Genomic DNA, 11550 nt, shown 5'->3' with positions numbered 1-11550 from the left:
CTGAGGGGTGATGCGCTCACATGCGCTTTCAGCTTTAAATAACACAATCCATTCATTCATGAGCCATCTTTATTTGCTTAACATGGGGGAAGAATCAGATCGCGATTGTGTTGTAAATAAGTCCATCCTTTTCCTTCCCTTTGCAGGGAAAGCTGGGGGTGATGGAGAAGAGAACCTAAAGAAATAGAAATTCTATTAGGCTTTTATGAACTCAGGCCTTAGAGTAAGTAGAGCTAAATCTGTGGAATTGGGGGGGGGGGAGGGGAGAGTGACGAAAATGCAAATTGCGTTTTGTTAGAGCTTTTCCTTTAAGGCACTCCAGAGTCTCCCTTCTCTTTCTTCCACTATCCTGACCCCACCCCGGTCCTACAGTCAGAATCAAGGGCACAGGGCACTTCTGAAGCCAGAGGAGAACAAGAGTGAGGCTCTGGGTGAATCTTTCCCGGTCATCATGAGAGGTACAAGCAGAAAGCCTGCCTAGAGAGCCTCGTTTTTTGACCTCTCTAAAGCTGCCATCTGAGAAACTCCAAAAGAATTTTCTGCATGTAAAATACTTAATCTTGTTGGGAATCTTTTGAGGTAGGAAAATCTGATAAGAAAGAAACATTCCCTATATTCCTATGCACTGGGTAGGCTCCTGGAAACATTGGAGGGATTGTTCGCCAGAAAGTCTTGGCAGTTTTCAAAGACGGCTAGCCAAGTCACAAGAGAGCGCGGAGAAGTGGTTTATATAGTACGGAGTCCAGCATTGTGTGCAAAACACAGGTTTCAATGTAAAGAAATCTGTTGCACAAAACCTTGGAGAGCGTATCATTTTCCTTTGTCTTTACAAGCACCCTGTTTTTTTTTCTTTTTTAAAAATATTTTTAGAAAATCGAAAATAATATAAGGGAATCAACATGGTCCTAAAGGAAGTGTATCTCTTTGTTTTAATTTTCTTTTCCTTTTGCTTTTACGTTTAAGAGTTAAGACAACATTTCAGCAGAGAAATGTGGAGAAGGGTAAAGGGAAATCAATAAAGTTATTCTGTGACTTTTCCCAGGAGGGAGCTGTGTTAATCGAGAATGGCCTGCTTGGCTATATATCAAGTCCGAGGAGAGAGCAGGAGTTGATTTTGAGTGTAGTCTCCAGCTAGACTCAAGGAGATATATATAATATACATATATGTACATATAGACATATAATAGTTTATATACATATATACATATATACTATTATATACATTTTAACATATATGAACAGTGTATGTTATATACACACACATTTAAAAAGTACATAAAAATAATTGCTTTAGATAATTAGTAGATATCGGCCAAAAACTCCTCTAACAGTAGTTTCAGTATGTTGACCTAGGATCGTTTTACACTTGATGAGTTTCTCTAGTAAGTTCTTTGACTCCCAAAGAAGGAACTTGATGTACAAAAGTTTAAGTTGGCATATGGAAGGGATGGATACCAGATTTTCTGACCTAAAGTCAGCGGAAATGTCTTTGACCATGGAGAAGCTTCTAAAGAGTCTTCCTGGGTTATTCACATGGTCACTTTCTCTAGCAATCAGTGCTATAGCAGCTATGATTTCAGCGGAGATTTTGAAAGCCAGGTTGACCAGGACACTACCCAGTTACACTGGGCCATAGCACCACATTCTCATGGTCACTGGAAGCAGTTGTGGGTTCTTTCTGAACAGATTCGGGAAACATAATTGAGTGTGATCTTGAGTGAATTTCCTTTCCTTTCTGGATGTCAGTTTCCCTTTGTATGAAATGGGATGGATAATTCTTGCATCTTCCTTATTTCCCAAGAATCTTGTCAAAACTTCTTTGATCCACTCAGTGCTCACGAGATTTTGGAGACCATTAAATGGGGATCTCCTTTTTATAATCTGCTATGATTAATTCCGCCATTCTGAGCCTCTTCATGTTTTTCTTCTTTCATTTTGGATGTTCAGATTCTATATTGTTTTTAACATCAGCTAAGATGCTCTATTAGTTTTCAAAAGCCAAATTCCATCTGTATCATAACTGTTAAGAAAATACTTTTGTAAGAAAATGGAATCTAGACAAAGAGAGAGACTTTACAGCTCTAGAATTTTCCTGGAGGGAATTTAAAACTTCATCTAGTCTTATCCTCTCTTTTATAGTCGAGGAGGAGGCTTATGATCTGAGAGGAAAAGTGTCTTGTCCAAGATTGCTATGACAGGATTTTTTTTTTACCTTTTTAAATTTACATCCAAGTTAGTTAGCAGATGGTGCAACAGTGATTTCAGGAATAGATTCCTTAATGCCCTTCACCCTTTTAGCCCATCCTCCCTCCCACAAGCCCTCCAACAACTCTCTGTTTGTTCTCTATATTTAAGAGTCTCTTATGTTTTGTCCCCCTCTTTGTTTTTATATTATTTTTGCTTCCCTTCCCTATGTTCATCTGTTTTGTATCTTAAATTCTTCATATGAGTGAAGTCATGTGATATTTGTCTTTCTCTGACTGACTAATTTTACTTATCATAATACCCTCTAGTTCCATCCACGTGGTTGCAAATGGCAAGGTTTAATTCTTTTTGATTGCTGAGTAGTACTCCATTTATACAATGGAGTATAAAAAATTATACTCCCTTTATAAAAATGGTACTAAATTTATGCTATATATGTACCATATCTTTTTTATCCATTCATCCATGCTGTGACAGAATTAAGTGGAGAATCCATGTCTTGTTAACTTTCAGTTCTATATTTTTTCCATTGGATCATGTGTCTTGAGACCACTGTAATTATAAACAGTACCTGAAGTTCAAATAAGCAGACCAGACCAGGATATGCCAACCTTTGGCTTTCCCCATGGCAATATTCTCTCTGTACATAACCTGACCAACATGGCATCAGCATCCTCATGGAGGATAGATTCATGGCTGCCAGAGCCTCTTCTTTGTCCCTTCCTTTCCCATAAGACCTAGCCTAGAATCTGGATCTAATTGAATTCCTACTTTTCCATGTTTATTTTGGACATGATTGCATTTGCACTTTATCTTGCAATTTTATCTTTTAATTTTATCTTTTTAAATTTTATCTCTCTCTTAAATTTTATCTTTAAGTTGACTTTCCACAGTTTTTATTCAACATTTACTGAGAGTTTACTGTGTACCAGTCATGGGCAGTGGGCTGGAGATACAGAAATGGATCTCACAGTCTCTTACTTACAATCACAGTGTAATATGTCCTGCATGAGATGTGCTCATACGAGATATTCTGGGGAGTGGGGGGAAGCGAGGAAGGAGAGACTGGGATCATCTGAAGAAGTCCAAGAAGTTGGTAGATCTGGTGATAATTGCCTTTACTCTCTCCTCTCCTTCCTTATCAGGGCAAAGAAGTTAATTTTAGACAATGGTATTTCCCAGAACTATCTCTGCCTTGTTTTCAACAAAAGAGAAGTAGCATGTAGGATTTTTCCTTTACCTCCTGTCCTCCCCTGTCTTAGATATTCTCATTTCTCCATTAGTCTGCTGAACAAAGCTGGTTTCCTGATACTTCAATCAACTACTCCTGGGCTACAGAAAGAAAGTCCTCTGGGCCCAGAGACATACACATATGTAGGTTTGTTGGGGGAAGAAGATATTGTTGACCAGTCATTTTTTCTCCAACTTTAATTTTTGAAAGTTTTCTTTATTTACTTTGTTTTTAAAAAGACATTGACAAGTTGACACCTAGGTGTTTACTAGAAACACCCAAAGCTCTGTTAACAGAGCATAAGCCAGATCTTGTGTGTTTGTTTTATTTTCAAAGTTCTTCTCCTCGTTCCTTACCTTAGAGATTTTCTCACTTTTTGATCAATTTTAAGACCTGGATTTTGAGCAATTGAGCACCTGGTAGGAGAGGAAAATCATCAATTAAAGATTGCTTGCCTATGCAAAATCAGTTGATTGGTCTGTGTTACATAACACTATGACCCTAGATTATATTCAATTCTCAGAAGAGTACAAACAGAACAATAATTTGTGAAACACCTATCATTCAGCAGGTACAGCGCTAACCATAGTAAAATCGAAGTCAGCACTTCTTCATGCAGTGAGTGTTAAGTATCACACAGAGCTAAGAGACCCATGGGCCCATAAACTGAACAATTTTCCAGACTTGGGGTAGTTCGTCAAAATATCACGGTGAACCTTTGAAGACTTGAGAATGCCAGAAAGTTCACCTAACGTCCTTTCCTTTGGGAGGGCGGGTTGGTCGCAAACTCCAGTTGGTTTACCCTGTCCCCACCTGGATTGGAGAGTGTGTGGTCCAACATTCCTGAAGGGCAAAGCGTCAGACCCCAGAAGGCTAGCCTGGCTTCCTCTTGACGTAGTTCCCTGTGGTCTTCCTGTCATTGCTATTTGCAGCATGGAGAGACTCTCCGATGAATGTGGAGTACGCCATATTGTAAATCTCTGAGGTGGTAGTTTCCACCTTTAGAATATTCCTCGGTTTCTCCCCAGAGTTCTCCCTATTCATCTGTCTCCGTTTGACTCTTAGCAGGAATTCTGGTACTGCTACGGCACCTCAGCACCCCCCTCCAGATGTGTCTCAAACAATGTTTCTGTGTTCTTTTAATGTTATTAATTCTGCACACTCAGTGCTTTTGAAACTCATCTATTTCATAAATGCTCAAGTAAATGTAATCGTATCTTTTTGAAGTTCGTCCTTACTGCGCTGTCATTTTAAATAAACCAGGAGGCACAGGGTATGATTATTACTAACAATATTTTGGATTCACACAAACTCACTCTGAATGAACTCTAGGCAGTTCACGCACATTGGCCCATTCTTCCTCATAATATCTGGGCTGGGAGACCTAGATTCTATTCTTGGTGCTACCACAACCTTCTTGGGAAAAGTATTTAGCCACTACTTGCCTCAGTTCCCAGCTACGAAAAGGGAAGAATGATATTAGGATATTTGCTTCTCTCTGTCCTTCTCCTAAACCTTTAGAACCTAACTAGCCAAAAAAAATTTTTGTTCTTTTTAATCTGAAGAGCCTAAGAAGTATAAAAGAGAAGAAGGAGTGTGTCTTGACTATTTCCGTTAATGAAAAGGTGAGATACAGTCTTAGGAGTTTGGAAACCTTGAAGTCTGAATTGTAACCCAATTTCTGTTTCATGTTGGGCCATTGCCTTGGATACCTCTCTCCTTTATATTGGAAAGTACGCAGAGATCTAGTGATAGTGAATACTATAAAAGGGGACTGATCTTTTAAGGAGCATTAATTTGGTCAGCAAAGATGTCTCTAAGAACTATGGCATAAATAAGACTGGATTTAAGATGTGAACACTATTGGCTTCCAAAGCCTTCCCCTCCTCCCACCTCTCTCCTTCCCCTCACATCTTTCTAGCTGTTTAGCTGTTTCTAAAATATAGACAAATAACTACAGCCCAAGCCCCTGGCCTATATCTTTGGGCTCCTCTCATCTCTGGACACTTGGCCTGGCAATCTCATCTTCAAAAGTTTCAGGGACAGAAATATGCCTCTTTGCTTGCCAGCCTGAACCTAATGACTGAATGGCAGAGAACCTAGACCAAAATAGAACTTGGCTCTTAGATGATCTGCATCAGCCAAGAATAATGCTTTTTTATAATATCAGTTTCAATCCTCTTAGTGCACAGGTAATAGGGATCTCATCCTTTAGAAAGGCCTTGATTTTCTGTATTTCTCACTTTCCATTTACCCATTTATTACATGGGAGTGAAAGCTTCTCTCTTTTATCCGCCTACACCCAAAAGGCTATTGAAATGTACTACTTACAAATTGACAAAGTCAGACCCCAGAGCAGTGGGCCATGGAGTACCTTCCAGAGAGTTTCACTGACAACATGGGCCTATCAGATAAGCTGTAGTCCTTGTATCTAGTTAATCTAGAGCCAAGAATAGTCTTCTGACGCCCACCCAATGAGGCATAAGGAGGCAACAGAATTAGTTTGTATATTCATATCAAAAAATATTATTAAATATATATACTGAAGACTTCTCTCACCATTGATTTCCCCTAATATCCTAAAAGGCTAAGGAAAGCAAAATAATTTTTTTAAACTAGGTACACACTCAAGTCTTTAGCCTGACATTACTTAGCCTAACACTTGGAACTCTTACGGATGTGGGGTAGAATCTGCCAAATGCCTCCTTTGGAGACCACTGGAGCTACAGGCTGCTGGTACCAAACACTACTCCCTACTGGCTCGAAGTCTCATTGCTTCAGGAAAATGGTTTTGCTGATCAATGAGAAGGGAAGTTTCCTCTCCTCTCCTTCCTGGGAATATCTTTCCATCAATTCATGAGGGACTCTTGCTGAAGGAATTTAGATAGTTCCCATCTAAAGTATGTTTAGAGTTTATGGGCTGGAGTAGGGGGACTATGGGTATGCATCCAGCTGTCTCTTGAGAGTCACCACCAGCCACCAAAGATGCATCCTTAGAAACTTGAGTGGTGTCAAAACTCTGAATGGGCACCAGTGCCTGTCAAAAGACAGACCGAGCAGTTCCAGGTTCTCCCTGCCCTCCCCTAGTCAAGGACAGGAATTGCCCAGATGAAATCTAGGATAGAAGTTTAGCCTCCAAGGATACCACTTCTACACACTTCAGTATTCTTTCCTTAGACAAATAAGGGCTTGTGTAACCTTTTTTTCAGAATACATATTATGAAACTCTGGAGCCTTTCGGTCATATGGTCATGAACCATTTCTAGCTTCTCAACCTCTTTTTCTGAAATGAGGGCATCCAGGCTGGCTTGCTTATCTCAGATCTGGACTTACCCACACACTTTAAAGTGCAAGAGCTCTCCCTCCCTGCATGTATCCCAGAATAGTCCTTCACAGTCACATCATCCCGGACACTTTATCACTTGATATTACCTCCTAATCCACAGATCAGTGAGATTTCAGACAGAATCTGTTTGGCTCTCAAACAGAAACAGCATGACTTCAGAACATTTAGAATGAATTAAGCAGACCAATTTGCTATTTTTCGGCAACACAACTAAAGGTGGCTGTAAGTGGGATTTCAACCAGAGTATGGTCTTAGGAAATAAGGTTGCAATTCACCCTTTATTAAATGCCACATTTATGTGGTATTTTACTAAGCATTCTTCCAAGGGTTATTTAGACATGAACTCCAATCACTCAGAAAGTTACAAAGCCACATCAGTGTAAACATTTAGTAAAAACTTCTGCTATAGGCATGCCTGGGTGGCTCAGTCGGTGAGACATCTGACTTCAGCTCAGGTCATGATCAAATCAGACTAGTTTGAGAGGATGAACTGTGGAAAGTGTCATTTTCACGGAGACAAGAGTCAACACAATGATGTAAAGGAAAGACGGGCTTATGGAGTTAAACCTGGTTCAAATCCCAGCACTGTGCTCAGAGTTGGGCAGTTCCAACTATTGCAAACCTTCTAAAACACTGATGATGACTTTGGAAAACAAAATGAGATAGTATTTATCTGTAGGTGTCTGTCACATCGAAGAACTCAAGGGCAGCTAGTAGAGGAGTAAGAGAGAACAGAACTGCAACATTAAAGCAATAAATACCTTAGTAGTAAGGTTAAGAGCACAAATGCTTTGAGGGATGGATGGCAAGGACGAGCTTAATTTAAAGTCATGGTGGCAACAGAGAAAAGTGTTATCGAAATCCTTAGCTTCTAAGCCCAGACAAGGATGGGGGGAGGGTAGGTGTCTTATGGGATTTATTTTCCTCTTCCAATCAGTCCCAGAAGGCTTTCAGATTCAGTCTTTAGTTGCAAAACAACGTGGGCCCTGCTCATGACTGTTCACGGTATGGTAAATAACCTTTTCAGGTCATCAGATCATCTTAAGATACTGTGACGTGTGGAGGCTTGAGACAGACCCTATATGTGTATATGTTTACATCCATATGCATAGAAAGACACACATAAGGAGTTCTGGAAGTTCTTGGAATAATTTGCTTCTGTTGCTTTTATCTTAAATACCCACAAATATACCAGATCCCTTTCTTCTGTGCTTCCTTCCCCACATGTCCATCAGGCCCTTTCCTTGCATTCATATAGTTAGATCAGTACACACACACACATATGCACGCAAACACACACACCTGTTCTCTACCTGCTTCAGCTTTTTTTTAGGTGAGCTTTTGGGAAATGCCCTGATCTGAACTGGATTGTCAGATATGTTAATATGGGGGCGGGGGGGCTGGGTGGGGAAGATGTTAGTAGGGGACTTTGGGTTTGGGTTTTTGTTCCTTAACAGGAGATACAACTATATTTTGACATGGCCAAAAAAAAATGTCAAACAAGAGAATGTGAGAGACCCAAGAAAGGGAATGGTGGGGGCCAAAAATGAGGGAGAACATTCTACATGTAAAAATTGGGGGAGGGAAGAACTAGAGGTGTTTCGAATGACAATGGGGGAGGGAAGGCAGTTGGTTGGGCCTTTGAAATGGTGCCAGGAGCCAAGAGCCAGGGGCAGTGGCAGAAGGGAAGGCCAGGTAGGACAATTAAAACGGAAATCTGGCTCCTTACAGCACAGCTTGAAGCGGGGCTACAGAATTTGCTGCAGTGGGAGGTGGGGCCAGTCTGGCACAGTCTGTGGGTTTGAAAGGAGCTGGGCGGGCTGGGGAATGCCAGTCAGCCTTTGTAGTTTGAGCTCAGGGAGGAGGTGCTGAATCCTGGGCTTCAGGTCAGAAGCCTGGCTGGAGTGGCTCTTGGAGAAATTTTCCCTGGGTTCCCAAACTCTTAAAATGCGCTCATCACACCACTGGCCTCCAATCACAGCATAAACACGTGTCCTGGAGGCGGTCCTCTGGCAGAGGTTTGGGCCCTGGTACCTGTTGGCTGACTTATAGGGTCCCTTCTTCTTCCCTATTCTCTAGATACCCTAAACGGGGCTGAATATGATCCTTCTACATATGTCCCTTCATCCTTCCCCAGTGCCTCACATCTCCCAGACTCCTACGGTTAATCCTGGGGACAACCTTGCTTTGAAAGAAAAAAATGTGGTGAGCCCTACTAGAAAATTTGGATTTCAGAGGCCTCTGTCTGTCCTGCTTTGACCAGACCCCAGACAGCCGGCTCAAGGAGATGGACATTTACAGAGAAGGAAGCAGTAAGTTTCTGTGTGTTGCTGTTTGTTTTCAAGGCTTGGTCACTCTCTCCAGCATTAAGGCCCCTGAAAGCATAAGGATTTCTTTTCTTCCCCCCCACCTCTCCTTTCGTTTCTTTTTCTTTTCTTTCTTTCTCAGCCGAAGTAAATAATATCCCCCTTCCCATCTTGGGGGGATGATTGAGAAAAGCAATCTGATTAGAAAGGGTTTCTCCATTGGCGTTCTTATCTTGGGTTAAAAATATCTGAAGCTGATTTGTGCGTGCCTATTCTCAACACTGTAATATTTTAATATGTATCTGCGTTTGTTCAAGTAATTTGTACTGATTGTTCTTCTCCAGAATAAATGCTATATATCTGGCTGATTGATTGTAATTAGGATGAATTTGCCAGGCACTGGCACTTGCTCGAATGTCTTCTTTGAGGATTTTTGCGCATATTCACAGCTCATCAAAGGGAAGGATACAAGGACTTTGGAAGGAGGGTGTGGTCGGGCTGATTCAGCTTCCTTCCAGGTCCATCCCTGACTTCTTCCCTCTGCTCCTCCCTCTCTGCATCTCTTATCCTGGCTCCTCGCATCCTTCCTGAGCCAGCAGCTGTCAGTGAAATGGCATTTACCTTTCTTTTCTATTACTGCCTGTGATAGACTGGCTAGGTAGGAGACCACTCCCTATAAACAAACTCATTACATTTGTTATCTGAGAATATTTTCCGAACCGAGACAGAGACCAGGCTATTGAATCTACTCCCTAAGCTTCTCTCATCCCGGGATTATTAGCCAAGATAGTAATAACAATAATAACACGGTATTTAGAAACTCTCCAGCACATTTCATCTCTGCGAGTCTTACAGATGTTAACTAATTAATCTTCACAACACTCCATATAAGAGAGGTAAATATTATTAACCATGATGGAATACACATCTGTATATGCTAAGGACAGCAAAACAGTTCACTTATTTATCATGGTTCACTTGATATAGTAACCGGTATTTTTAAAACACCCATCACAGATACAATAATTAGAGATGTGCTTTTGTTATCAAAACCACTACCCACTTCTAGCGTACCCTTGGGTACTAAATAATTACCCACTTTGTGTGGTTATCTAGCTCACTAATTACCCACAGAAATTGGGGTCAGGTGTTAACTGCTTGAAATAAGTATCCTCCAAAGGCATCGCTGAGTTGTATAGAGAAAATGATGTGTTCATAGAAAAACTTTCATAACTCATAGATTTGTAGATCTTTTGTAAGCAGACTGAGTACAGACAGGCAGGTTAGCTCAGCATGTGAAAAATCGCGCTGAACTGTGGTTTCAAATATAGAGAGGTTTAGAGGAGTCTCAAGAAATTTCATTCTCTGTTTACCTTTCCTTTCTGAAGATGAGTGAACTGACATGATTCCCATAATCTGGCCTTCATATGCAAGCACACTAAGACAATTGACGATTCTGGTTAGGAATGATTCATTTTGGCGTTACAGGGAGGGACCCAGTGAGTCAAACATTTTTTTTTTGACAGCTCCACCCTTTATGATTATTCTAGCATGTCTCTTTTTTTCTCATCAGTCTAGTGCAAACACACTATTAGCCAAATCTGAAAAAGATTCTAACCCAGTCACCAAGCTTGCCAACCATCTCTTTCTCCTTCCCAATAATGACAAAAAGAAAAAAAGAAAAAAAAGTATTAAAGGAAATCCAACATTATGATTTTAAGTCTGTCTTTTTTTTTTTTTTTTGCCTCTATTTGTTCCCCCTTCCCCTCCCCTCCTCTTCCCTTCCTCCCTCCCTTCCCTTCCTCTCCTCCCTTCTCCTTTCCCTTCTTCTTCTCTCTGGGTCTCCTCATTTCTGCTTTTCCTTGGCATCCAGCTGCATTTCTGCAGGTCTCACAGTGAGAGACAAAGCACAATGTCTGCGTTGAGCACAAAGAAGCCACCTTTAAAAAACACCAACTTGGAGGAAACCTTTGTCCTCAGATATCTCCCTCCTTTCCTTGCTATTTACAGAACCCGGCCTTATATTTAACGCAGCACTGCCTGTTGTCTGTGCAATCCTAGCCAGGAAAATTGGGTGGAGCTGGCAATATACCCACTGTGTGTGTAGATAGGTAGAGACCCCGATTTTCAGGAGCTACCTGCTTTCCAGGATCGACGTGTAGGCGAGCTTTGAGAATGCGTGCCACCAGAAATGATGGGAGACACTCCCTTACTCAACTCAGGATGTCTTTCATTTTTATCTTCTGCCACTTTTTTTTAATCATCTGAATTATTACTTATCATTACCAAGGGGCTGTAGGCTGATCAGTAAAGTGTGCATGTATCTGATGGACGTTGAAGGAGAAATACTTCGGAAAGAAGGAACACATATGCAATAGAAGTAAAGGGGTAGGATGAATGACAGTGAGCAATGAGTCCATTTCAAAATCCAAGTGGTAAATTAGTACATATGGCAAAGATAG

This window comes from Hyaena hyaena, unplaced genomic scaffold (genome assembly GCF_003009895.1).
Source record: "Hyaena hyaena isolate Hyena2069 unplaced genomic scaffold, ASM300989v1 scaffold_1394, whole genome shotgun sequence".
NCBI classification, from domain to species: Eukaryota; Metazoa; Chordata; class Mammalia; order Carnivora; family Hyaenidae; genus Hyaena; species Hyaena hyaena.
Note: the sequence above shows the minus strand (reverse complement) of the source record.